The sequence below is a fragment of the Myotis daubentonii genome, chromosome 11 (assembly GCF_963259705.1).
Source record: "Myotis daubentonii chromosome 11, mMyoDau2.1, whole genome shotgun sequence".
NCBI classification, from domain to species: Eukaryota; Metazoa; Chordata; class Mammalia; order Chiroptera; family Vespertilionidae; genus Myotis; species Myotis daubentonii.
Window position 1 is genome coordinate 78851010 of NC_081850.1, and position 26438 is coordinate 78877447.

General features: G+C 55.6%; 1 protein-coding gene and 1 non-coding gene across 8 annotated transcripts in view; one reads left to right on the plus strand and one right to left on the minus strand.

Annotated features, from left to right (window-relative positions):
• Positions 1–2388: 2388 nt before the first annotated feature.
• On the minus strand, positions 2389–2494 carry LOC132212872 (U6 spliceosomal RNA). Its single transcript, XR_009447815.1, has one exon. It is a non-coding gene; the product is annotated as a U6 spliceosomal RNA (small nuclear RNA).
• A 13682-nt stretch (positions 2495–16176) lies between these two features.
• PRRC2B (proline rich coiled-coil 2B) overlaps positions 16177–26438 on the plus strand; it is a 76812-nt gene continuing 66550 nt past the window's right edge. For 5 of the 7 annotated variants that reach the window (XM_059658353.1, XM_059658355.1, XM_059658352.1 and 2 more), the window contains exon 1: positions 16177–16365. The gene's annotated coding sequence lies outside the window, so the exon portion shown is untranslated. The remainder of the gene's footprint in view (positions 16366–26438) is intronic. The other 2 variants (XM_059658357.1, XM_059658358.1) reach the window with 2 other exon arrangements.

The following is a 26438-nucleotide window of genomic DNA, read 5'->3' on the forward strand; positions in this document are numbered from 1 at the left end:
CCCCTCCCCACGGGCCGGAGGTGGCAGGTTTACCTTCCGGCCCTTGTGAGGGAGGCCTGCTGGGAATGTGTCCCCTGATAGGGGCTGCGAGGGGCGGGGGAGGGCGGGCTGCCTGGCAGGCCTCTCTGGGGCCTGTGGGGTGACTGATAAGGGCTCTAGAGGGCCATGGAGCCAGAGCCCCTCAGACAAGTGTGGGCAGGGTCTGGGAGGAGCCGATGTTCAGGGACCACAGCGTGGGGTGCGGGGCCGCGGGCCAGTGCAGGGGCCTGAGCGTGAGGCTGTGGGAAGAGGCATTCTCTGGGGACAGAATTCTCTTATTCATCCATCCACTCACTCAGCAAATGCTGTAGATGCCGGACTGGCTGAATGAATGAGTGTAGCATCAAGGTTGAGCCCTGGCCGGTGTGGCTCAGGTGGTTGGGCACCAGGAGGTCGCTGGTTTGACTTCTGGTCGGAGCACGTGCCCAAGTTGTGGGCTCAGTCCCCAGAAGGGGGCTTGCAGGAGGCAGCCAATCGATGTTTCTCTCTCTCTCTCCCCCTCTCCCTTGCTCGCTCTCTAAAAATCAGTAAACTATTCCAGAGATGACGTGCGTATTTCACTCAGGCCAGGCGTAAATCGTTTTTAAAGCATTTATAGGGCACTTCCGAGAGCTGGGTGGTCACGAAGGATCCTCCCGCCGCCCGCCTGTGCAGGGCCGCGTGGGGGCTGCGGCAGCAACAAGGGTGCAGCCGGGGGCACAGGGCAGCCTCCTGGAGCCCCTCTACTGTCATGGCTGCCCCCATGTGGATCCCCCCCAAGTCCAGCCGTTCCTCCCTCCAGCCAGTGCCCACCCATGGGACCAGATCCCCAAGACCCAATCCAAATGCCAGGGAGAGCTTGTTGGCCAGCCGACGACGAGCTGTGGCTGCTGGCTGGGCCCCATGTGGGCAGACGGTGAGCACTAGACTCTGATACCCCCCCCACCCCCCCCCCACAGGACCCCCAGCAACCAGGACAGGGCTGGGAGCGCAGCAGGCCCTCCAGGCAGCACTTTCTGGAAGCCCAGCTCTTGCTTCTTAGCCCCTCCCATGCCCCAGGCCACTGGGGAGTACAGTCAGGTGAAGTGACTTCCTTGGGCCACACGGCAACTCAGATGCTGGGGGGAAGGGGGAGGGGGAGGGGCGCGGGTGGGAGACAGGGCACCGGAGACAGGAATAGTCCTGCTGTGCTCAGCCCCTGGGTCTTGTGATGCTGACACTCAAGAGCCCCCTGACTCAGCAGGATATTAATACACCTGGCGGGCGCCCAGGGCGGCTCTGCCAGGGGCCCGGGCAGATCTACCCGCTCTGTGGCCGGGACCTCCCTCCCCATGTCCGCAGCTCCTTCCCCGGCTGCTGGCACCCCACGGCCATGCCTCTCCCCCAGTCATCCATGCACCCCTGCTGAGCAGGCCTGGCAAACCTCTCTGAGCTTAAGGGGGCCATCTAGAAGGGACCCCGGAGGAAAGATGGCCCGGCAGCACAGGGGATGGGAGGGGGGTCAGAGTGGAGTTGCTCTATTCTCCCGCCTCTCGCCTGGTGACTTGGGACAGACCGTTTCCAACGCTGAGCCGCGGTTTCCCATCTGCGAGGCAGGGGTTCTTACAGCACCTGGTCCTGGCTTTGCTGGGCAATCCAATAATGTCGTGGCCACAAAGGGTAAGTCTTGGGCACGACAGTCCTTCTCACCTGTCATCACCGCACCTGGGCTGGTCTCCGCTGACTGGCTGGCTGGTCCATTCTGGTCCCGGCTTCCATCCCACCGCGCCCTCTCGTGGTCAAAAGTGGTTATTGCAGGAGCTTCCTGCCCAGGTTGTTTAGGGTAAAAGGTGCCCTTTCTTTCCTGACCAACTTAAGTCCGCAGCTCTTACCAAGCACGGGCAGGGCAGGCAACGAGAAGCAAGGAGACCCACTCCCTCCCCTTTGAAGCTCACAGGACTGGACAGGGCAGCCTGGCCTTTCTCGTCCACCTCAGCCTCAGCCTCAGCCAAGCCAGCCCCAGCCCTCACTCCCACATTATCTTCATGTGAACTCCAGACAGTGTATCACTTTACCCACAACTGACTCTGTACAGAGCTCCGAAAAACAAAGGCCCTTTAGCCCTTGCTGGTGTGGCTCAATTGAGCGTCATCCCGTGCACTGAAGGTTGCCAGTTCGATTCCCGGTCAGGGCACATGCCCAGGTTGCAGGCTCAATCCCTGGTTGGGGTGCACGTGGGAGGCAGCCATCAATATTTCTCTCTCACATTGATGTTTCTCTCTCTCTCTCCCTCTCTCTCTCTCTCTCTCTCTCCCCCCCTCTCCCCCCTTCCTCCCTCCCACTCTCTCTAAAAATTAATGGAAAAAATATCCTCAGGTGACATTTTAAAAAATATATATGGGGCGCTTCATGAACTGGCGTGTATGTCATCCTTGTGCGGGGACCAGGCTCATCTGTATCGTTCCAATGTTAGTGTATGTGCTGCTGAAGCAAACACTGAAACAGTAATTTTTAACAAAGGCATTTGGTTTCTTAACCCGAAGCATTTTATGAGCCACATGTTGGGGTGGAAGTGGGGAGAGTAGGACTGGAGAAAGGTGTTCCTGAGGCAGACCATGGCCACCAGGGTGCTGGGGCTGGCAGCGCGGTGAGGCAGGATTCTATCTCAGCGCAGGGCGATGCTGCATAGTAATAGCGCTAAGCTATCGAAAAACGTTTAACCACGTCCCACATCCTCCATTTAAGATAGTGTTTAAAAAACTAAGATTGCTATTTAAAGCACAAAAACTTTAGAATTTAAAGGGTTCCCTTTGGTGGTCTGGGAAGTTCACGGAATAATTAGTATCCTATATAATAAAAGGCTAATATGCAAATCGACTGAACAGCAGAATGACCGGTTGCTATGATGTGCACGGACTACCAGGGGACAGATGCTCAACGCAGGTTTGCCCCCTGGTGGTCAGTGCCCTCCCACAGAGAAGCCCTGAGCTGGGCTGACGGCTGGTGAGCCCAGTGGTGGTGGGGGAGCCTCTCCTGCCTCCTCCGCAGTGCTAAGGATGTAGGACTGACAGCTTCAGAGAGGAAGGGAGAAGGAGAGAGAGATAGAAACATCAATGATGAGAGAGCATCATTGATCAGCTGCCTCCTGCACGCTCCTTACCGGGGATCAAGCGCACAACCTGGCCATGTGCCCTTGACTGGAATCGAACCCGGGACCCTTCGGTCTGCAGGCCGACACTCTATCCACCTAGCCAAACCAGCTAGGGCTGTAAGGATTTATTAAACTAATTAATTCATGTAACTCTTTTGCACAATGCCCGGACACAAACCGATAGCACTGGCTATTGGTGTAGTATTTGTTATTATTTTAATTTCAGCTTGCATGCCCCCTGCTGGTTTTGAAGAACACAACTTTTTTTTTTTTTTTTTTTAATCCTCACGGGAGGATATTTTTTTCCATTGATTTTTAGAGAGAGTAGAAGGGAGGGAGGACGGGGTGGGGGAAAGAGAGAGATCCAGGGGAGAGGTCCACCGATTGGTTGCCTCCCACAGCCGCCCTGACCAGGGCCAGGGATCAAACCACAACCGAAGTAAGTGCCTGGACCTGGAATCGAACCCGTGACCCTTCCGTCTGAGGGCTGACGCTCTAACCCCTGAGAAAAACTGGCCAGGACACAACAAACATTCTGTTTGGCAGTTTAACCCAAGGGAAAACGCAGGGTCACGTTGGGGCAGTCGATCCTGATGGAATGATCGCGCACTTTGCTCCCCCTGGATTGAACGTCCGTGTTTGGGATGCTCCTCATGCCGTGACCCGGGAGCAGGCGGGTGCGGTGCGGTCGCCGTCCTCCCACCTCTCCTGTGCCCTTGGTCGGCATTGGCCTCGCCATGTCCCGGCCCTCGGAGAACCTATCACGGAGGTGACTGCCGAGTGGCCTTCACCCTTTGCTGGCATCACGGCCTGGAAGGCATGCGACCCTGTGCAGCGCGCCCAGCGCGGGCCTGGTGCAGGCTCCGTCCCCAACAGACAGGAACGCCAGCTTCAGTTCACCAGCCGCAGCCGCGGCAGCACAAGCAGGACCCACCATTCTCCCTTCTGTGGCTTTACCGCCGATAACAAGGACATTCTGCCCATTTCGGCTGTTGCCATTCTTGCCACTGTCGGCCTGGACCACACGGGCCGTGCACTGTGAGCCACGGAGAACTTAGAGCAAGCCCATGGCGGCCTCTTAGAAAGTGGACTGGATCATTCCAGGGCCTCAGACATCTCACATGTAACAGATCTTTTTTAAAAAATATATTTTATTGATTTTGTACAGAGAGGAAGGGAGAGGGTTAGAGAGTTAGAAACATTGATGAGAGAGAAACATTGATCAGCGGCCTCCTGCACACCCCCGACTGGGTATGTGCCCACCAAGGTACATGCCCTTCACCGGAATCAAACCCGGGACCTTTGAGTCCGCAGACCAACGCTCTATCCACTGAGCCAAACCGGTTAGGGCCATATATATACACACACACACACACACACACACACACACATATAATTGATTTCAGAGTGAGGGAGAGGGAGAGGGAGAGGGAGGGAGAGGGAGGGGGAGGGGGAGGGGGAGGGGGGGAGAGATAGAAACATCAATGATGAGAGAGAATCATCAATCGATAGACTGCTTCCTGCACACCCGCTCCTGGGATGGAGCCTGCAACCTGGACACGTGCTCTGACCAAGAATGCTACCATATCTCCTGGCTCATGGGTCGACACAACCACTGAGCCACACTGCAGGGCACACATAACAAACCTTGACCCCGAGAAGCCTTTGGCTTTCTGTGGTGGTTGGCTTTCTTACGCGTCCTCCAGTTAACGTCTCCCCCAACTTCACGACCATCTCTGAGGATGAGCTCATTCCCACTGACATCCTTCCTTCTGCTGCACGGACAGGGCTTATCTGCCCACTGGTCGCAGCGCTTCAGACCCAAGGAGCTGGGCCCGGGTTCCTGCAGCTCTCACTTCTCCTGGACCCTTCTCCCTGGGCCACGTCTTCGACCCCCCCCCCCCCCCCCCCCCGCGTGGTTCTGGGGATGAGCTTGTAAGCTGAGAGGCCTCGCGGTGGTCAGCAAGTAGCATTTTGATTTTTCTAATGTTTTTTTTTTTAATTGATTTTAGAGAGAGAGGAAGGAAGAGGGAGAAAGAGAGAAACATCCATCGGTCGTCTCCTGCAAGTGCCCGACCTGGTACGCACCCTGAACCCGAACTGAACTGGCGACTTTTCCCTGCACCCGAGGCCCCACCCACTGAGCGCAGTGGCCCGGGCAGCATTTCCATTGGCTTTTTCCAGCTGCCTCGCGCATACACCCCTGCAGGTGGGTCACCCTCTGCGGCAGAAGCGCCCCCTGCTGGTCAGCCTCAACTTGCTGTGCCTGCTCCTGGCGGGGAGTGTCCCCCTGCTTGAGCAGAAGCCTCCAGTCCAGGGCTCCGAGCCAGTCCTGTCTTTCCAGCTCGCTGCAAGCTGGGGATTTCGCTGGGGGTCTTGCTTCATCTCCACCCGGTCCCCCGAGGTTCCCGCCGGCACCTCTGGGGTCCTTCCCGGGGCAGCAGCTGCGACCCCGTGGCCTGTGGCCCGCGACCCCCCAGGCCCTTCCGCACCCTGGGCTGCACTGTCCTACCAGCTCCTGGTGCTCAAGCCTAGTTCTCTTATTGCTGCCTGATGGACGTGAAGATTTGCAGACTTCAGCCAATCGAAGCTGGCCACTGGGTGAGAGGCAGCGACCTCGTCCAATCGCGTCCCTCCAATAACTAGCAGCTCGCCCAATCGCCAGGTGAAGTAGCCAATGATGCCTCTGGAAGAAACAAGGAAGGTGGGGGAAAGATAAGGGGTGTGGCCACAAGGTCCCAACTTCATGGGGGTGTGTGTTGGAGAGGTGGGGGGGGGGGGGGGGAATGTAGAGGTTCTGGGCATGCGTGAGGGCGTCTGCGGGTTCCAGGGCAGTGGTACCCATGTGGGTGTCCACTCTTTGCATACACCGTATCTTTTAAAACTACTTGTCCGCACGGTGAGAGCCAGTTCAATTAAAACTAAAATATGCCACACGGATCCACTTACACAAGCACTGCAGGTGACACCTTCTATTTATGTTTTTCTTTTTTAAAAAATCAGAGCATATTAAATTTCACTAATTTAATTATACCGATTTAGCCTCAGCTGAGTGAAGGCGCCAGGATCAACCTGCATAAAACGGACATATTAGTTCATTTTACTGTTGCTCTGATTTGTTTCAAAAGGAGAAGCATAAATAGAAGGGTCCTATTTCCCTCCCGCACCCCAACCCCCAGTTTGCATCCTCCCCTGGATACCAACCCTTCTCTTTGGGGGTTCTGCCCTGCAATTATTCCTTCTGTTGTCTCTAGAGAAGCAGGAGTGGGGCAAATAGACAGGTAGACTCTGGAGACAGGCTGCCTGGGTTCGAGTTCCTTCTCCGCCGTGTATTTGCTGAGTGATCTCAGCCAAGTCACTTAACCTCTCTGTGCAATTTCCTTGTCTTTAAAATAAGGGTATTAATAGTATCTATTTCATAGGGTTTTGTGAAAGTGCTTGGAAAAATCCTAACCCAAATGAGCACTTAATGATGATGATGTTGGGTGTGTGGCTCACTAGTATTATCTGTCCTTACTTGTTTTCATTTACAGGCTTTGAGTTGAAAAGATAGGGTTCCACGTTGATTCTCCAAGCATGAATCTTTCGCCTCAGAAAATTTACTTAAACGTTCTGAGCCTCCGTTTCCTTCTCTGTAAATGAGAGCTGGCGGGAGGGTGAAATGACCACCTGCCTGTGACTTATTTAGCAGGGTGCCTGACGTGTAGTAGATTCTCATTAGATAAGGGCTGTGACTGCATTCAGCGACCCCCGCCTCCTTGTCCTCCAGGGCACACCGCTAGACTACAATTCCCAGCCTCCCCTGCAGCTAGGCAGGGACACAAGACTGAGTTCTGGCCAATGGAATGTGGACAGGAGTGATGAGCACATTTCCAGGCCTGCCTTTCCGTCAGCTTCCTTGCCTGCCCAGCTGGGAGTGATAGTGGACCCAGAGATGGAAGGTTCCTGAATCCCTGCAACACTGCTTGGGACTGAGCCACTCAACCAGAAAAACCCTCTTGGGAGGGGAATGAACTAGAAACGTTTATTGCCATGCATCACGGAGATGCTGGGGTTGTTGGTCACAGCTGTCGGCCAACCTAACACATCGCCATTTCTATTATTACTGAACATTTTTACTTATTTAATTTTTATCCCTTGACACTTTGGGCTTGGTTGGCACAGATGAACTGTACCTTTCGAGGGTGTGCTGTTTGTGATGGCATTTCCAGCCCCTCTTTAAGCTCTGCGTCTTTTGTGTGCCCTCACGCCAGCCCTGGGTCCCCCATCCGCAGAGCCCATGGAATGCGACTTTGTGTCCACTGTTTCCTGCTTCAGCGCATTCCTCTCCCACCTGTTTTTCTCCTCTCCTCTCCTTTCTATGGATTCCTTTGTTCATTCATTCACTCATTGTTTTAGCAAATATTTATTGAGCTCCTTACTCCGCGCCAGGCGTTATGTGAGACTCGGGGATATAGCAGGAGACATGCAAACACCACCCCTGGTCCCGAGTCTAATGGGAAGTAAGATAGTCAGACTGCCTATCACATCTGTAAGGGTCGTATCTGCCTTAAGCCATGCCGTCCTGGTCCTGGTGCTGACCGAGTGGTCGGGGTAAGAAGACTTGTGCTATGACAATTTGGAGGTGGGCACCAAGGGAGAAGGATTCTTTTTTTTTTAAATATATATATATGTTGTTGCTTTTTAAAGAGAAAAGGGAGAGAGAGAGACATCGATTGGCTGCCTCCTGCAAGCCCGACACCGGGGATTGAGCCCACACCCCGAGCATGTGCCTTCACTGGGTATCGAACCACCAACCTTTTGGTGCCCAGGACGAAGCCCAACCAACTGAGCCACCTGGCCAGAAGGAGAATTCTTAAAGGAGGCGAGCTGAGGGTTGAGTAGGATTCACCCAGGCTGAGGAGGTTGTGGGGGGCTGGCGGGGGGTATCCCAACCAGAGGGAACAGGTGGTTCCAAGTCTGGAGGTGAGAGAAAGCTGTGACCCTGGAAAGGGGGGAGGTGAGAGTTGAGGCTGGAGAGGTCAGGAGGGGCCGGATCTTATTCCAGATCAGCAGGGAGCTCGGCCTGAGGCATTAGCCAAGACCTGGCAGGGTTGGCAGCTGGCACTTCGCTGGTTAATCCCTCTTCTGGGAAGGCCGGGAAGGATCACAGGAGCATCCCCAGTCTCAGGGCTGGGACAGGGAATGAGCGCCTGGGGAAAGCCGCTGCTTGCGGCTCCACCTGTGGGGACGCAGCGGGGAGGCCCAGTTGTCTCATTATTCTGCTGCATCTCAGAGTCCACACCTGGGCCCGCCGGTGTGTGCTGCCCCTCCGCCCGCCCGCTGCTGTTGTTTGTGTCTGCCCCTCCACAGGGGTGGTGAAAACCTGGACTCCCACCCTGGTGAGGAGGGGCTCGCCAGGATCACAGCCGTCATCCTGAACATACCCTCTTAGGAAAATGTACAAAATTTCCGTAAGTTTTCCTTTCATTGTTTTTCTCTCCTATTTTTTTTTTTTCTCCATCATCAAACCTTTGACATCAGAGTCCGTGTGGCGCAGTGGTTTGAAGTCACACAAAACTGTTTGACTCCTGGATCTGGTTGTCACTAGGCCGCGGTACTTACCCTCTCCGAGCCTTGCTTCTCCGGTCTGCGAAACGGGGATGCTAGATTCACTGAGACGATGTCTATCACACGTCCAGCACAATGCCTGGCGCACAGTACGCATGGGACGTGGGAGACGTTATTCCAGGTTCACAAACGTTTATGGAGCACCGACTATGGGTCATGCGCTCAGTCAACAACTCTGAGCGCACCTGCTTCTGGGTGAGCCCATTCGTTCTGCTTTCAAATGGCCATAAAGGAACCAAGCTCAGTTTTCAAAGTGTGGTCTGCAGACCCCTGGCAGGGAGGGAGGGAGTGGGTGGGTGGGTGGCGGTCCCGAGGTCCTCTCAGGGACCTGCGATGTCCTAGCAGCACTAAGACATGATTCTCCTTTCCACTGGGTGGACATTGGTACCGATCGTGTAACAGCAGTGGTGGCTAAAACGGCTGAAACGTGGACCAAGGCAGGGCCTCCAGACTGGACGAAGGCAGTGCATCTCTCCTGCCACGCTCGTGCAGGAAAAACTCAAAGCAGTTCTGCCTTAGAACGCCTTCGATGAAGCAGTAATGAGCATTTTATTAAATCTCCGCCCTGGAGGACATACCTTGTTAGTATCTTGTCTGATAAAACGGCAAGAACACGAAAGGCACTTGCTGAGGCAACTGAATGGCGTCTCCAAGAACAGCACTTGTGCGCTTGAGCTGCCAGCTGAAGGAGCCGCGGCTCAGGGCCTCGGTTTTCAGGTGATTCAGCCGGAGGACAAAGTAGATCAGCCATCCGCTGGGTGGCCAGCCGCCTGCCGGCCTCGGCTGTGGGGATCAATACACGGCGCTGACCGGAGGCTGCAGGTGCCACAGGGGAAAGGGCCCTGCCTTCACACCCTGTCTCCGCTGGAGCTTAGGATAGGGTGCCTTTTTGGAAAAGGGCAGGTAGCTCTGGCCGGTTTGGCTCAGTGCATAGAGCGTTGACCTGCAGACTGAAGGATCGTAGGTTCGGTTCTGGTCGAGGGCACGTACCTTGATCTCCTGCCCCGGTCCCCTGCCCGGGTCAGGGTGTGTGGAGGAGGCAACCAATCGATGTGTCTCTCGCTCATCGATGTTTCTCTCTCTGTCTCCTTTCCACTGTCTCTAAATATCAATGAAAAATAATCCTCAGGTGACGATTAACAAAGCAAAAAGAAAAAAAAAAGCAGATAGAAAGTGGTATATCTTTCTCCTTAAAATTTAAATATCACCTGGTGTTGGGAGCCATTAGAGATATTGGCTTAGACAAAGCCATCTTAAGAATTATAAGTTTCTGGTTCCTCCAGAAACTCCTAATTACCAGAAACCACGTATGTCCGGAGGTTTGGTCAGCAGCTAAAGATAACCATCCTATTCCCTGAAGCAACTACTGCCACATAGGAGCCTGCTACAGCCCTGCTGATAAGCTAATAGGCTTCTCCACCCCCCCCCCCCCCCGTCCCTAAAACAGTGTATATCCTGCCACTGTGAGAATAAAGTTGGGGGCTTGATCAGAATCCTGTCTTGCCTCCATTCTTTCGTGTCCCTTGTTTGTTTCATTCTCCTAGGGTGTCTCTTCGTTCCCCCGTTGTTGTCCCGCGGGTCGGGACAACCTGGAATGTTAGAAACCTAAATGATATGTGAGCAAATGATGTTAATATCACTGACCAAGATCCCAGCCAAAGTGTCGTTCAAAATTAGATTATTTTTTTTGTTGTGGTAAAATAGATATAACATAAAACTTACCATTTTAACACAGTTTTTTAAAAAAGTAGTGATTTGGCCAAAACCGGTTTGGCTCAGTGGATAGAGCGTCGGCCTGCGGACTGAAAGGTCCCAGGTTCGATTCCGGTCAGGGGCATGTACCTGGGTTGCGGGCACATCCCCAGCGGGGAGTGTGCAGGAGGCGGCTGATCGATGATTCTCTCTCATCGATGTTTCTAACTCTCTATCTCTCTCCCTTCCTCTCTGTAAAAAATTAATAAAATATATTAAAAAAATTAAAAAGTAGTGATTTGAGAGAGAGAGAGAGAGAGAGAGAGAGAGAGGGAAACATCGATGTGTTGTGCCATCGATCTGTGCAGACAGTAGTTGCTTCTCCTGTGTGCCCTGAACCACAACCTTGGCGTCAGGGGATGGGCTTACCCAACTGAGGGCCAGGGTCCCCTTTTAACTCCTTTTAGAGTGTGAAAGTGTGGCATTGGTACATGCACAGTGTTGTGCAATCGTCGCCTCTGTCTAGTTCCAGACTGATTTCATCATCCCAAATGGATATGGAAATCCCATATCCATTCAACAGACTCCCTCCCCCGCCCAGCCCCTGGCAGACACTGGTCTGCTTTCTGTCTACGGATTTGCCTGTTCTGGACAATCCGTGTAGATGGAACCAGGCAACATATGGCCTTTTGTATCTGGCTTCTTTCTCTCGGCATAATGATTTCAAGGTCCATCCATGTTGTAACGTGTAGCAGAACTTCATTCCTTAAAGCAGAGCCTAGCGAATACAGCCAGTGATGGGGGGGGGGGGGGTAACTATATTACAGGCGGGAACTGGAAATATCAGGGGAGCACTTTGCAGAGTATATGACTGTCCAGCCACGATGCTGTACACCTGACACTAATACAACATAGCACTGAATGTCAATTGTCATTGAAAAATAAACATTAAAAAATGGCTTAAAAAAAAGAGCTTTCCTTTCAGTGGCTGAATGGAGAATTCTAAACACTGCAGTAGGGAGTGTCACAAACACGTTTTGTTCATCCGTCACCAGCTGATGGGCGTTGGGTTGTCCCTCCTCTTGGCTGTTGCGAACGCTGCTGCTATGAGCACTCACGGGTAAGGTTTTGTCTGCACATCTGTTTTCAGTTCTTTTAGGTACAAACCTGGGAGTGGAATTGCTGGGTCATAGGGTGATTCTATGTTTAACTTTCTGGGAGACCACTAAACTATTTTCCACAGCAGCTGCACCATGTACACTCCCACCAGCTATGTACAAGGCTCCTAACGTCTCTACACCCTTACCCTTACCAACACTTGTTGTCATTTTTTCTATTCCGGCCATCCTAGAGAGTATAAAGTTATATTTCACTGTTTTTTTTTTTAAATATATTTTTATTGATTTCAAAGAGGAAGGGAGAGTGAGAGAGATAGAAACATCAATGATGAGAGAGAATCATGGATTGGCTGCCTCCTGCACGCCCCATACTGGGGATTGAGCCCACAACCTGGGCATGTGCCCTGACCTGGAATCGAACCGTGACCTCCTGGTTCATAGGTCAAAGCTCAACCACTGAGCCAACCTGGCCAGGCGTCTCACTCTTCTTTTACTCCCCAGTCCAGCTTTCTCTCCTCCCCACCCCTGCGTCTTTCCCTCAGTGGAAAATGGAGAGCGAATTCAAATTGGTAAAAATCATGTATGATGTGGCGAGAAATTGCCATATCCCTGCTCAGAGGAGACGTTGCTTTTAGCTCTTGTGTGTCAGTTGTTTAAACTCAGAGGCTGCCCCGCAACCCCTGTGAGAGCACCAGGGCCTGTGTGGCCCCTGCTGCCTGTTCAGACCCAAGTATTGTATTTTTAGCCCAGGGCTCCCACCCCTACTGGAATGCACATTCCCTGGGATGGGGCCACCGGCCAGCGTGCGGGCCCCTCCCAGGCCCAGACACGTCCACCTCCAGGCCTTGGTCCAAGCTGGTCCCTCCGTCCAGACTGTTCTTCCTCGGGCTGTTCTGGTTACACTCTCCGCTCTGCCTCCAAAGCCGGGTGGCAAAGGCACGTGCACCCGGAGGCGCCCCCGCTCCCGGCCGGAATCACCGTCTCCCGGACTATTCTCTTGCCCTCCGGTTAATACGACCACATCTTCTGAGCGGAAAGGGGGCTCACGCTCCTCTCGTTGGCACAGCTGCACGGCGGAGAACAGGGGCAGAGAGCAGGAAAGGAGGCCCGTCTGAGAATCCTGGGCCGTGCGCTCACCACCCACCGTGTCGGCCTCCCACTCCTGGATCCGTTTGCAAGTGGGCTGTGGGCACGTCACCCACTGTCCTCCCGCAGTCCTGGGCAGGAGGGAGCAGTACACCAGGCGTGCTCAGTACATGCAAGTCGTACTGAGGGAGGGATGCAAGAAGCCCAGCAAAGTCTCAGAATCCCAGGCCATGGCAGGGCGGGAGCTTTGGGGGCCAGGCCTGGACATGGTACCAGCAGGGGTCAAATTCCTTCCCTGAGCCCCAAGATCCTCTCTCCCTTTCTTTTTTTTCTCTTTCACCCTGTAACCTCGCATTAACCTATTATGTGCCACAGACTGTGTGTGAGGAATTGGGGAATTAAAAATGAATGGTTCAGCCCTAGCCGGTTTGGTTCCGTGGTTAGAGCATTGGCCGGCAGATTGAAGGGTCCTGGGTTTGATTCTGGTCAAGGGCCTGTACCTCGGTTGCTCTCTTGATCCCCAGTAGGGGGCGTGCAGGAGGCAGCCCATCGATGTTTCTCTCTCATTGATGTTTCTATCTCTCCCTCTCCCTTCTTTTCTCTAAAATCAATAAAAAACATATCTATTTATTTTGTTTAAAAGAATGGTTCAGTGCGTCTGGATGAGCGCCTTGTCTTTTGGGGACAGGGAAAGACTGTGACTGTGACAGTGCGTGTCGGGGTGCGGCGTGCCAAGCCGGAGTTAGATGAGGAGAAGCCTGGGGAAAGGAAAGAGAACGGAGAGCACAAGGAGGCAACTTTCTAGATGAGTTTGTTTTTCTAAAAGGGCCCCAAGCTGGCCAATGACAGGGCTTTCCATATTCCATGGGAAATGAATGCAGAGGAGACCCATCATTGGCTATGACGTTTTAACCAGAAAATCATGGATAAAGAAATACAGTTATGCCCTAGCCGGTTTAGCTCCGTGGATAGATTGTCAGCCCGGGGGCTCGAGGACTCGTACCTCGGTTGCAGGTTCAATACCTGGCCCTGGTCGGGACTTACGCGGGAGGCAACCAATTGATGTGTCTCACATCAATGTTTCTCTCTCTCTGTCTCTCCCCCTCCTTTCCACTCTCTCTAAAAATCAATGGAAAAATATCCTCCAGCGAGGATTAACAACAATAACAAAAAAAGAAAAAGAAATACAGTTACAAGCATTTCACAAAAACATTAAGTTTCAATGTAACAAAAACAGTGATCACATGGGGGGGGAGGGGGGGGGAGCATGTTTCTATGAAATCGGCATTAGGCGGAGAGGGCCCAGAGGGCCGGGTGGAATTCCCCTCTGGCTCAGTTTGCGAGTCCGAAAGGATTTCTCCACCCAGAAGCAGAGCTGCACGTTTCCTCAGATTTAAGAGGGAAAAAGTGACAAAAACGAAGTAAACGCTGGCTCATTGGTTCACGCCGACTCTCCCGGGCTCTGGACGGCGTGGCCTCCGCATTCCTCACATTCCTTCGGCGATCCGGGTCTGGAGAGGCGCTGCCTCCTGGTGTCGGGTCTCTCCAACGTCTCCCACAGCTCACGGGAGTCTCTTGGGACTAACTCACCTCCAGGTCCAGCACCCATGCTCCGCTCTCTCCGTCCTGTCCTCCTTCCTCCCTCTGTGCTCTCTGGGTCCTGATTCTGGGAGGCTTTGGAGGGGCGCCCTCAGCCCCGGGAGAAACCCGAGAGCCAGCCCTGGCTGACAGCCTCGGACCCAGGCAACGGCCCCATCCCCATCCCAGCATCCTGGCCTTGCCTCTCGCTAGGAAAGGCTCAAGCCGCTGGGCTCAAGTCCTTGCTCCACCACCAGGGTCCTGTGTGACCTTGGCTAAGGTCACTGACCTTCTGACCTCAACGTCCTTATCCACAGACAATATTCACCATCTCCCACGCGTGCAGTCACCTCGGTAAAGTGCTTAGCACGCTGCTGTCGTGGCTGTCACCCCACCGAAGTGCAGGCAGGGAAGGATGTCCTGAGCCCGGGACAAAAACCCTAGGGTTTGGGGGTGCACGCGGGGCACCTGCTGTCATTTCACTCCCAGGGCCTAGCAACCCTTGCTGTCCCCCAGAGGAGCGGAGCATTGGTTGACCTGTCTTCCGCCTCTTTCATCGTCCCCCCGTCTCCCAGAGCACAAACGTCCCTCACGTCCCCTCTTACCACAGAAAGTGAGGAAGTCCCAGGTCCTCACGGCACAGCCAGGAAGGTCAAGGGCCAGACACTCCTTCCTCCATTCACAAACCAACCGGCACGGCTGGAGGGCCTGGCGCGGGCCAGGCGGGTGCTCAGCTAACCCTAACCCGGTCACGGTGACGGGTGACGGAGGCTGAAGCAGGTGAGCTATCCTCCCAGGCCTAGCTGTGTGCCTTGGGCAAGTTACTTCCCGGCAACCTTTAGTCTCCATCTTCTCCAAGGTTGTCATTAAATGGACAAGCCACTCCAGGCCACTCCGCAGGGGCAATGGCCCGCCCCTGGGTGTATGGACAAGTGCTGGAGGGGGAGCTGGTGGCTTGGATCCTAGGCCCCAGCTACCTTCCTTTTTGTCTTTGCCTTCTCTTTTTTTTCTGAATATATTTTTATTGATTTGAGAGGAAAGAAGAGGGAGCGAGAAACATCAATGATGAGCGAGAAGCATCCATCAGCTGCCTCCGGCACGCCCCCTACTGGGGATCAGCCCCCAACCGGGCCTGTGCCCTGACCTGGCATCCAACCCCGACCTCCTGGTTCAGAGGTCCCGGCTCAACCACAGGGCCACACCGGCCGGGCGTTGTGTCTTTGCTTTTCCAGGTTTTTCTGTTCTAGTTGCCAATTTATCTGGAATAGGAAGCCAGACCCCAGGTAGCTCTCCCGCCCTCCGACCGACCCCTGACGGCCAAGGCGACCGGGCGGAGCGCCCTCCCAGCCCTTTTGTTCGCGGCTACACAGACACGCACGCTCCGCGGAGGATGGGCCGGTGCCTCCCTCGCGCGGGGCCGGGGCCGGGGCCGGGGCCGGGGCGGGCCGGGGCGCCCACGGTGCGCGCAGCCACCTCGCCTCGGAGCCAGCGGCGCAGCGTCGGCTTCCTCCGCGCAGAATCCGGGCGGGTCTGCCGGGGGCGCTGCGGGGCCGAGGGGGGAGGGGCGGAGATCCGGGCTTTCGGCCCCGGCCCCCACCCCCCGCCGGCCCCTCGCCCCGGCGCCCCCGCTTCCGGCCCGCCCCTCCCCCGCCGCCTCGCTCCGCGCGCCCCTTCCCGGAGCCCCAGCGCCCGGCTCCCGCCCCCTCCCCGCGCCCCCGAACCCCGCCACTGGCAGGGGGCCTCCCGGCCCCCCCCGGCCCCTCCTCTCGCCCCCTCCCCTCGGCTCCGGCCCCCGCCCGCACCCCCCGCCCCGGCCCCCAGCCCCTCCGGCCGGGGGGCGCCCGCGATCCCGGGGGGCGCGGCAGGGGGCGCTGCGCGGGCGGCGGCGGGCGGGGGAGCGGGGGAGGCGGGGGCGGCGGCGGCGGGGGGCGGGGAGCGGAGCGCGAGCGGGAGAGGGAGGCGGCGGCGAGACACAGCGCGGAGGCTCAGCGAGCGAGCGACGAGCGAGGGGAGGGAGGGACGAGGGAGCAGGCACCGCGCCGCCGCGCCATCCGCCGCCATCCCGCCGCCGCCGCGCCCGACCGCCGCCCGACCGCCAGCGCCCGGCCCCGTCGCGCCCGCGGAACAGACCAGGTGGGCCCGGGGCGGGCGCGGGCCGGGGCGGCGGCGGCGCTAAGATGGAGGCGCGGCCGGCTTTGTCTCGGCGGCGCTGACTGACAGCGGGGCCCGGGCCCGGCGACCTTTGTCCGCGGGCGCGCGGCCTCGGCCCGCCCCGCGCTGTCGCCGTTGGGCCGCCGGCGGGGCCGGGGCGGCGGGGAGGCCGGGCCGGGGCGGGCGCCGGGCCCTCGCCATTGTTGTGGCGGCGCCGCGCGGCCTGGGCTCGGCGGCGGTCGGAGGCCGGGAGGCCGGGCCCGGGCGCCGCGCGGGGGGTCCCCGGGGCCGGTGTGCGGGGGCCCGGGCCCGGCGGCCGTGTGGTCCGGGGACGGCGCTCCGGCCCCCACCCGCCCGCCCAGGTGGGGCTCGGGGGGCGGGCGGCCCTCTGGGCCGAGGGCGGGGGCGGCGGCCGCGGGGCGGTTTCGGGGCGCGGGGGCGGGCGGCCCCCCGAGTGTCCCCGCAGCGGGTGGCCGGGGCCGCCGGCCTGTGTGCGGGGTCCCCGCCGCCGACGCGGGGGCGGCCGGAGCGCGGGCCCGGGGGGTTGGGGAAGGCTGCGCGCTCCGCGGCTGAATGTTGACCAATAAACAGGATGTCGCGGCCCGGGTCGGCCGGACGGCTCCGCGCCGGGTCCCCCCCCCCCGCCTCCCCCCCTCCCCCCTCCCCCCGCCTCCCCCCCCCCCCCCCCCGAGAGCGAGCGGCGGCTGCACCCCCGGGGCCTCGGCGGACCGGCCCCAGCCCGGGCGCCCCCTCCTCTCCTCTCCCCCTCCCCCCCCTCCCCCGCTCTTTGTAAATATCGTGGGAGGTCCGAGCCCACGGTGCGGTGCGGCGGGAGGAGGAGGTGTTTTTCCAGGGGACGGGCCGCCCGCAGCAGTGGGAGGGGGCTGGGCGGCCCTGAGCGTGTCGGTGGCTGCACGGCTGCCTGGAGAAGCCTCGGGTTTGCAGGATCGTGCACGTCCCTGCGATTTCTTTTTTCCTTTCGGGTTTTACGAGCGTTTTTATGTGGCTTCGTCCAGCCAGTTCGGTTTCTGCAACCCCGCACCGCAGCCCTAGCAGGGTTTCCCCGGAGCCGTGTCCGCTGGCCTGTGCACGGCGCTGCGGCGTCAGGTGCGTCTGGGGAGGCCCGGGTGTGGGGGTGCGGGCCCTCCTCCGCCAGGGAACTCTGGGGTTCTCTGTGAGTCGTCAGTGACACACGTAGGGACAGGGCATTCTCCACCTCGGAGGGCGGGGAAGGTGGGGAAGGGCCTGGCACACAGCTGGGGTTCAGCATTTGTGGCTCCTGTGCTGTTTGTGTCATTGCCATCAAGTCCCAGGACGGGAGTTAGCCACCTGAGGTGCCATCCGCAGAGCCAGCCGCCCTGCAGCCACAGGTGCGGGGCTGAGGCCTGCACCGGGAGAAGGAGTTGGAGGCACAAAACAGCAATGGCCACGTGATGGTTCAGTGCCGGGCCTCGGTGGGGAGGCCAGGCTGGGGAATGGCGCGGTGGAGCCCTAGACCCGGCTGATGTCCTAGGTCCCTGTGCTTGGACCCGGGGCCTGTCCCTTCCGAGCTGCTCTCACAGTTCGGTGGAAGGCAGAGCTGGAATAGCACCAGGACGGACAACAAGCAGGGGCCCAGGGGTTCTGCCTGGAGGGTAACGGCTTTCCTCTGGGAGCGGCAGACTCACGGGGGACCCTCTGCTTGTTTGGGCAAGGGTGTCTCTCGGAGCCTGGCTGCTGGGCCGCGTTGGGCCAGCGCCCGCCTCTGTGAAATGGGGATCGTTAGGCCTGGTCTTAATGAATCTGCTGGGGCTCTGGGGAGCCCCACCTCCTATTTGTAGCAAAGCCCTTCCATCCATGGGGAGCGATGAAAATGTTGGTTGTGTTTGTGGTTACCTAGTTTTCTGGCTCTTTTTTCCTAATTCCTGGTCTTCTCCAATTATCCTCATTGATGGCCCTGTGTGACTGTCCCACCCCCAATCCAGGCTCCCTCTAATGTTTTGACGTCACGATGACCATTCCCCTGCCTGGAAGTCCCGGAATGGCTTAGGAGAGCGATGCTGTCCAGCCAGACATGGTTGCCTGCTGTCCACTGGAGACCGTAGGAAGGACTGAGGCTCATAGGGGAGACTGACCCCCGTCTTGGCTGCGGGTGATGGTTGAGACCCGGTTACGCCTGTGCCAAGCCTGCAGCTGGCTTGTGAAAGACTGCTTGGATGCCAGTGGTTCTGCAACCTGAGGGGGAATTTGTTGGCTCTGTGGGCATTCCCACAACCATCTTGGTTTTGTTCAGGTTTTTCTTTTTGAATCTCCTGGCATCCTCCTCGAGGCCCCCTGGCTGGCTGTGGGAGGAAAGAGGTGGTAACAGGGCCGGGTCATCCTTTCAGGCCACACCGCTTCCTGCCTCTTGGCCCATGCTTTCTGTCTGATTTCTTTCGGGCCCAGCCTGGGCTGCTGGTTAGGGAAGGAGATGAACCGGCTGTCCCTCCCAGCAAGCTTTGCACCACCTGTGAATTTTAGTTTTCCACCCCGGCTCCGGCTCTGGAATGCACTGCTGGGGGACCTTGCCTGCCCATTGTGGGGGCCGACCACCTCCTGCAGCTCAGGCTCCTTCAGGTCCAAATGGGTAAAGAAAAAGCCTGGAGAAGGAAGAGCCAGAAAACCTTGGGAGAGTGGAATTTCAGGAATGGCAAGTCAGAACTAATTCCAGCTCCGTCTGCCTGCCTGGGGCCTGGCCCGGATTGTGTGTTTTTTTTGTTGTGCCTTTTGGTTGGCCTGTTCACACACACACACACCCCTTTTAAAATTTCAGCCCTCTTTTTTCCTGAAGGGTTATTTTATTGTACTTTGAGAATTTTTTTTTTTTTTTGCGCCTTGCACAAAGTACTGACTCATGTTGCTAATGGCTGTGTGCTGGTTATATGTCTCCTTATTCTACTGTTTAAGATTGATCATTTCTATATTGGTTTCTGTTTCAAACCGTAACAGACCACGTGGGCCAGAACATGTGTTTCTAAATTTGATAATGAGGCTTCTCTACTGTCAAAAGTATGGATCTTGTTGTGGGTGGGCAGGCATTAAACAGGGCGCATCTACACTGGATTTTTAAGCTGTTCAATTCCCTGTGAAAAAAGGAGTTTCCCTCAGAGACATGTGGGTTTTATGCTCCAAATCTCAGGTTTTAGTCCAGGCCAACCGGACTATCTTCTTTTCAAATCATAACTCCATTTTTGTCTTCAGAGTTTTTCCCTGAGACTTGTGTAGCCTTAGGAACCTTGGGTCTGTCCTTTTGGACAAAAAGATAAAGGCATTGCCTCAAGTGCTGGAGATCAGAAAGAGAGAGGAGCTTTCTGGTGAAATAAATTCTTCGCGACTAGCTTTTAGGTTTAAAAGGTGCCATCTGGACCCGACCTCCCCCTCCTTACCCAGGAGCCCGAAGACTGGCCTTGCTGCCCGTGGCATCACTGATCTGTCCGTGGTGGCGCGTGCCCGCTCTCTGCTCTGGGAGGGAGACCTGCCTGAGGGACTTGAGCCAGAAGTCCTGGTTGAGTGCTGCTCACTGTACTTGTTGATTTGCCTGTGGCCTGAGCCAGGGGTTGGGGTGCTCCTGGCAGCCTTGGTTTGGAAAGCGCTGCAGCACGAGGTGTCGGGCAGAATGAAGCCTGAGTTGCTGGCCTCCTTCACATGCTCCGCTGCTTCCTTCCGCTCCCCCCTCAGCCGCGGGCTGGCAGCTCTGCGCTGGGCCTCTCTCTCCTTCCCAAGGAAACCAGCAGTCTTTCCCTTTGTGGTGTTGCAGAAACGCTATTGTTTTTTAATTCACTGTTTCACTGTCGTGCAACAGATACTCCTTGACCATCTATTATTTGCCAGGCATTTTGCAAGGCCTTTTAATTACATTTCCCCTCATTTGTAAAAGTAACGTTTTCACTGGAAAAAAAAATATCAGAAAACACTGAAAAGAATAAAGACGAGAATAAGGAATACAGATTATCTGTAACCTCACCATACAGTAAGGATTGGTGTATTTCCTTTGATTACGTGCTGAGTTTTTCAAAATTAGAAAAAAATATTATATACACTATTCACAGTTTATAGTTCTCTTAATGTTATAATGTATTTCCCTAAATGATTGAAAGCATGCATGCGGGCATGCACGTACAGTGCAATTGAAACTTCGTGGCCCATGTGCAGAAGTCGGTATTTGTGGAAGAGCCACACTCACGGGGCCAAAGAGCCTCATGTGGCTCGAGAGCCGCAGTTTGACGACCACTGATCTATACTAATAAAAGGGTAATATGCTAATTAGACTGGACATCTTCTGGACGTCCTTCCAGACAAAGCCACAGTGGCGGGGGCCGAAGCAGAGGCAGTTAGGGGCAATCAGGCCAGTAGGGGAGGGCAGTTAGGGAGCGATCAGGCCGGCAGGGGAGCAGTTAGGGGCATCAGGCCGGCAGGCAGAGGTGGTTAGGGGAGATCAGGCAGGCAGGCAGGTGAGCGATTAGGAGCCAGATTATAAGAGGGATCCTGGATTGGAGAGAGTGCAAGCTGGGCTGAGGAGACCCCGCCCCCGTGCACAAATTCCGTGCACCGGGCCTCTAGTTTTTAAATAATTGCATAATTGCTGTGATAAAGATGTGACCTGATTTATTTAATCCTCTGCTATTGGACAGTTAGGCTGTTCCCCATTTTCCCTTCTTATAAACAAAACTTGAAGACACATTCTTGCCTGTGAATCTTGGTCCGGGCTACTGTTTCCCACCAGTGGCGTTCCTGGTTGGAGCGTGGTGTCTCCTTCCTCAGTTCCGGCCCAGGACCCGCTTCTCTGTCAGCCCTGTCACTCGTTTCCAGCCTTGTGCACAGTGGCTTCCCTCACAGGCCACTAAGTTCTGGGTGTCTCGGTCCTGGCTGAGCCCTTGGGTGAGTAGGGCTTGGGGTCGTACTCCTTTTACTGATTTGAGTCTGGCCAAGTGCATTGACTTAAACATTTATTGTTTGGGGGTCATAGATGTGGACACCCCACTTGTGCTCTGCGGGAGCTTATGGTCCAGTCGGGGGAAGGCCAGGGCCTCCGTAAAGAGGCCTTTGGGAACCCCTCAACCTGGGAACCCCTCAAGCTAACTTTGTCATCACCCTCCGTGATTCTTTCCTAGCCCTTGTAGCTTTTCTTTCTTTTCTTTTTTAAAAAAATATATTTTACTGATTTTTTTACAGAGAGGAAGGGAGAGAGATAGAGAGTAAGAGACATCGATGAGAGAGAAACATCGATCAGCTGCCTCCTGCACACACCCTACTGGGGATGTGCCCATAGCCAAGGTACATGCCCTTGACAGGAATCGAACCCGGGACTCTTGAGTCCGCAGGCCGACGCTCTATCCACTGAGCCAAACCGGTCAGGGCTGTAGCTTTTCTTTATAGCTCTTTTTACAACTTTAGTTTTTTTTTTTTTTTAACAATTATTTTATTGTCCTAAAAGATACATAACAAAAGCTATCATTTTAACCATTTTTAAGTGTACAATTCAATGGCATTAGTACAGTCACACTGTTGTGCAACCACCGTCATTCTCCAGCACTTGGTCATCTTCCCAAACTGGAACTCTGTCTCCATTAAAAGCTAGTTCCCCATCCCCCCCGGCCCCCGCCCCCCGGCCCCTGGTGAACACCTTCCACTTTCTGTCTCTGTGAGTTTGACTCCTCTGTGTGCCTCATGGCAGTGGTGTTATCCAGTATTTGTCCTGTGACTGCCTTATTTCACTCAGCATTAGTTTCCCATGATTTATCCATATTGTGGCATGTCAGAATTCCATTCCCTTTTAAGGCTGAATAATATTTTATTATAACAAAAGTGTAATATGCTAATTAGACCAGACGTCCTTCTGGGATGAAGCCAGGACTGCGAGGGAGGGGTCCAGGCAGCCGTGGCTGCGAAGGCCTGCTCTTGTACGAATGTCGTGCATCGGGCCTCTAGTATATACATAAATAAGATAACGGAGTGTTACACGCTCATGCAGTTTGCTTACCCATTCACCTATTGATGGGCAACAATTTCGCAATACAGTTTTGCTTTTATTTACTGAATGGACCGTCCCCCAGCGGAGGGAGTGAGTAGGGGCACATGAAGCAGACTTGTTGCTCCCTGTTCCTGCCGGTGCTCCATGTCTCGGAAGCGCTCCCACAGCGTGTGTAGGGTGAGCGGGAGCTGCACACCAGGCTCTCGGGCCCACCGAGCAGGCAGGCCCAGCTCAGCCGGTGCGGGTGGTGAAGGACGCCTTCCGGAACATGTAGCTGACTTGAAAGAGCACCCCTGGAAAACAGCGTGCCAAGCCTCAGTATCTATAATAATAAAAGCATAATATGCTAATTAGATGGGGACGTCCTTCTGTCCTTCCGGGCGACCTTCCTGACGAAGCTGGGCTGCGAGGGAAGCCCAGGTCCCGGGTGCCAGAGGGAAGCCGGTGCTGGCAGCCGGGGGAAGGAAGGCCCACTCTTGCATGATTTTCGTGCATCAGGCCTCTAGTTAAAAATACGTTTCTAAGTTGAAATAAAAAATATGTGGGCCCCAGAGAGCCTGTGGGTCAGCTTGCTTTCCCGAGCGCCGGAGCCCGTGGGATGTGAGCATGATGCAAGTGGTCCAGAGTGGCCAGTGGCGGCCCAGTGGAGAGGGCAGCGAGGACGTGGGCTCGGACGCTCCAGTTGTAAAGAAAGATGGGATGGATCAGCGCGGGACCAGCTGGAAAAAGGAGGCCATCTCCTGGGCTTTCCATGGTTCCTTTGTGTCCTCAGAGCGTTTTCAGGCAGGTGTTGTTTACATACAGCTCAGAGCGAAAAGCCCTGCTCTGTTCCAGGTAGTGCAGCACCCAGGCCTGCCTGGGAGGCCCGGCACTGCTGCCTGCCCGGCCTGAATGGGCTGAGTGTTCAGAAATAGCTGCGGAGGGTGGAGCGACGTCCTGAAGCATAACTCGGAATTTTCCCCCTGATATATAATTAATTACAGAAGCGTACACACTCGTGCCCTGGCTGGTGTGCTCAGTGGTTAGAGCATCGTCCCATGCTCCAAAGGGGCGTAGGTTCGATTCCTGGTCAGGGCACCTGCCCAGGTTTCAAGTTCGATCTCTGCCTGGGGTGGGTATAGGAGGCAATCCACGTTTCTCTCCCTCTCTAGAATCAGTTAAAAACATATCCTCAGGTGAGGATTAAAAACGAGAGTATACATACTCGTAACAAAAAAAAGGGAAAGCCCTTTTCCCTCCAGCTCCCGGCAGTAACCACCGTTTACAGCGGGTGTGTTTATCCTCCTAGACTCAGCCTACACAGACATGGCGCTTTGTAGGGAGGTTCTTTAAAAAGCAGAAACGGAATGACACTGTTCTTTCTAAAGCATACCGAGCATTTTCCATGTTAGTAAGGACAGATGTACCACACTTTCAGTGCTGAAAAATAATGTTTATTAGGTTTTAAAAAATAAGTGTGTGAAGAAAACAAAAATTCCTCTCCATCCCGTGCCCATGTATTCCCAGTTGACTTTTTTTTAAAAGGAGGAAGTTCAAGCCGTGTTAGAAGGTACAGGCCCTTACCCAGTCTCCGCAAGTAGCTTCTTGTGGTGCCACCAGGAGACCAGATGGCGCGCGTCCTCCCCACGCGGGTTTCTGTGTTGGGGGCGCTGCACCTTTCCCTTAAGTGCCCGGCGTCCTGCCACGCAGCCCGTGCCGGTCGCTGCACCGCCCGCTGTGGCAACTGCAGAGGCTGTTCTGTGGATATCCTTGATTTTACCCACTTCCTGTTGGACTTCCGGGCTATTTCTAATTTTTGGATGTCACACGACTTTGGTAAAATCCTGCCAAATTTCTCTTCGAAGTTACAATTGGTGTATAAGCCTGGTGGGAGTGTCTGCGGTGTTGGCTCATCTAGTTGGCTATTGTTTCGGGAAGAATTCTGCTAAATTCCTCTTCAAAATGGTGTCAGTTCATGTGCAGTCCTATGTGAGAGGGTGTTTCTGACCTGGGCCTTGCTCAGCGAAGAGCCTTTGGGGGCATGTGGGTGGGCATTTGGGTGTCCGTGGTTCCCCGATCTTGCTCAGTTGGTGGGGAGCGTTGGGTTCTGATCCGTGTGGACAGATGACAGGCGCGACAGACTTGAGCGCGGTCTCCCTGCAGCAGCGGCCAGGGCAGGAGTTGCCCGGCAGCTCTTCGGTGCAGGCTGCCGTGGGAACTGGACGGGCTGGTGGCGGGAGGCACAGGAAGCCAGGCCCCGTCTGACTTTCAGTGTCAGCTGACATGAAGGCATTTGTCACTGATGCTTTCTTCCAGACTTTACGCTGAGCCTGGCAGAGAATGCAGACTGCCTCCACGGAGTTCCCAGAGCCCCTGGGAGATTCCTGGGGTGCACGTGCCACATCCCCCGGCCCCTTCTCAGTGGAGAGTAGCCCCTGGCTTTGAGGTCCGCTGCCTTGAAGTCCAGGTTCTGCCACTTGCAAGCGGGGTGATTAAGATGATTGATTCTTTCGGAGCCTGGAGCCTCGCTCCTCATTGCATAAGGTGATAACACCTTCCTCCTGGAGGTGGGGGTGTGTGTAAGGGGCCTGGCACGGGGCAAGGGCTGGGGCAAACCACGCTATTAATGGCTCCTGGACTCGGTGCCAGCTGAGGGCCTGGGGGGTTGCCGTAGGCAGGCTGATACACTCGGGGCGGTCTGTTTACTAGATGTTGGTGTTCCTAATTGTGTGCTGAGCTCAGTGCTAAATGCTAAGGATTTTGACCCAAATCAAATAGCCCCTGCTCTCACCTCCAGGAGCTCAGACACCTTAACCCAGGGCCCCCCTGTCTCCAGGGTCGGTTCCAGGTGACAAGGGCTTTGATCATGGGCTGCCCCACCCTGCGTCCGCTCTGCTCTTGGAGAGTTGCAGTGAGGCCTGGGGAGGTAGAGGTGAAGGCAGTTTGTGGGTGCGAGGGCTCTGCGTTCTGGCGGCTGCAGCCAGGCAGGCGTGCAGCGTTGGCTTCCGCATCGCACACCTCGGCCGCAGGACCTTGAACGAGTGTTGTTTACCCCTTCGAACCTGTTTCCTTGTCAGCCCGGCTCAGCGCTGCTCTCATGTTGGCACAGTTCCAGGGAACACAGGCAGGCCAGCCAGTCAACCAGCCCGTCAGCGCAGAAACTGCGTAAGCTGTTGATTCTATGTTGCTCAGTTTAGCAAGACTTTAAACACAATGCAGCAGTGGCCGTGCGGGCTTGTTACAAAAACCCAGACACTCGGAAGGCGCAGAGCAGGAAGTGGAAGTCCTTCCTGCCTGCCTGGCCGGCCTTTTTTTCAGATGGAGTTAGTGCTGTCTGGAAAAGTTTAGTTTCCTGCTAGTGAATGTTTGAACTGTGCATCTGAGTTTTAAACACCTGAAGTGACACTGGACAACGTATGTTTCTAGGTGCACGTAAAGGACGTTTTACATATGGGTCGCCAGCAACTGTGGTCCTTTCCTGTCCTCTTCAGGGGGAAAAAGACCGCTGTAATTCCGTGCCCACCCCGGAAGTATCACCATCCTATTGGTAGTTCTCAGCCGTGGCAAAGGCAGGTTGAACCAGCAAGAGCTGCTCTCCGAGGATCTGGAAGCTAACCATCTGGTGTTGACACGGGAGCCGGGTGCAGGGGAGGTGGGCTGTGTGCTCTGTGATGTGAACTTGGGAGGGTGCAGGGAGGCGGCCAGTCTATGACAGTCTGGGAATGGGGGGGAGAGTGCAGGGGGGAGGGTCGCGGAGTCCTGAGGACAGCCTGTTAGCATGAGGAAGGGCTTTGTGCTACTGGTTCAGTATAAAAGCAAGGGAGAGAGTTGGTGTGTGTGCAGCGAGGGCGCGCTCCTGGTTCCCCCTCTGCGGTGGCGGTCGGCATGCTTGTGAAGGTGCGTGGGGCACCCCTGGCCCTTATTTCTGGGTTCTTTCTTGTTAGGGAACCCCTGGGCTTCCCGACTGGAGGCCCAGTGCCTGTGTCTTGGAGAGGAAAGGGCCGCGGGCGTGCTCTCTGGGAGATGATGTAAACCGGCTCAGCCCTGTTCACCTCTCCGTCTTCAGGCTGCTTGGATTTCTTTCTTT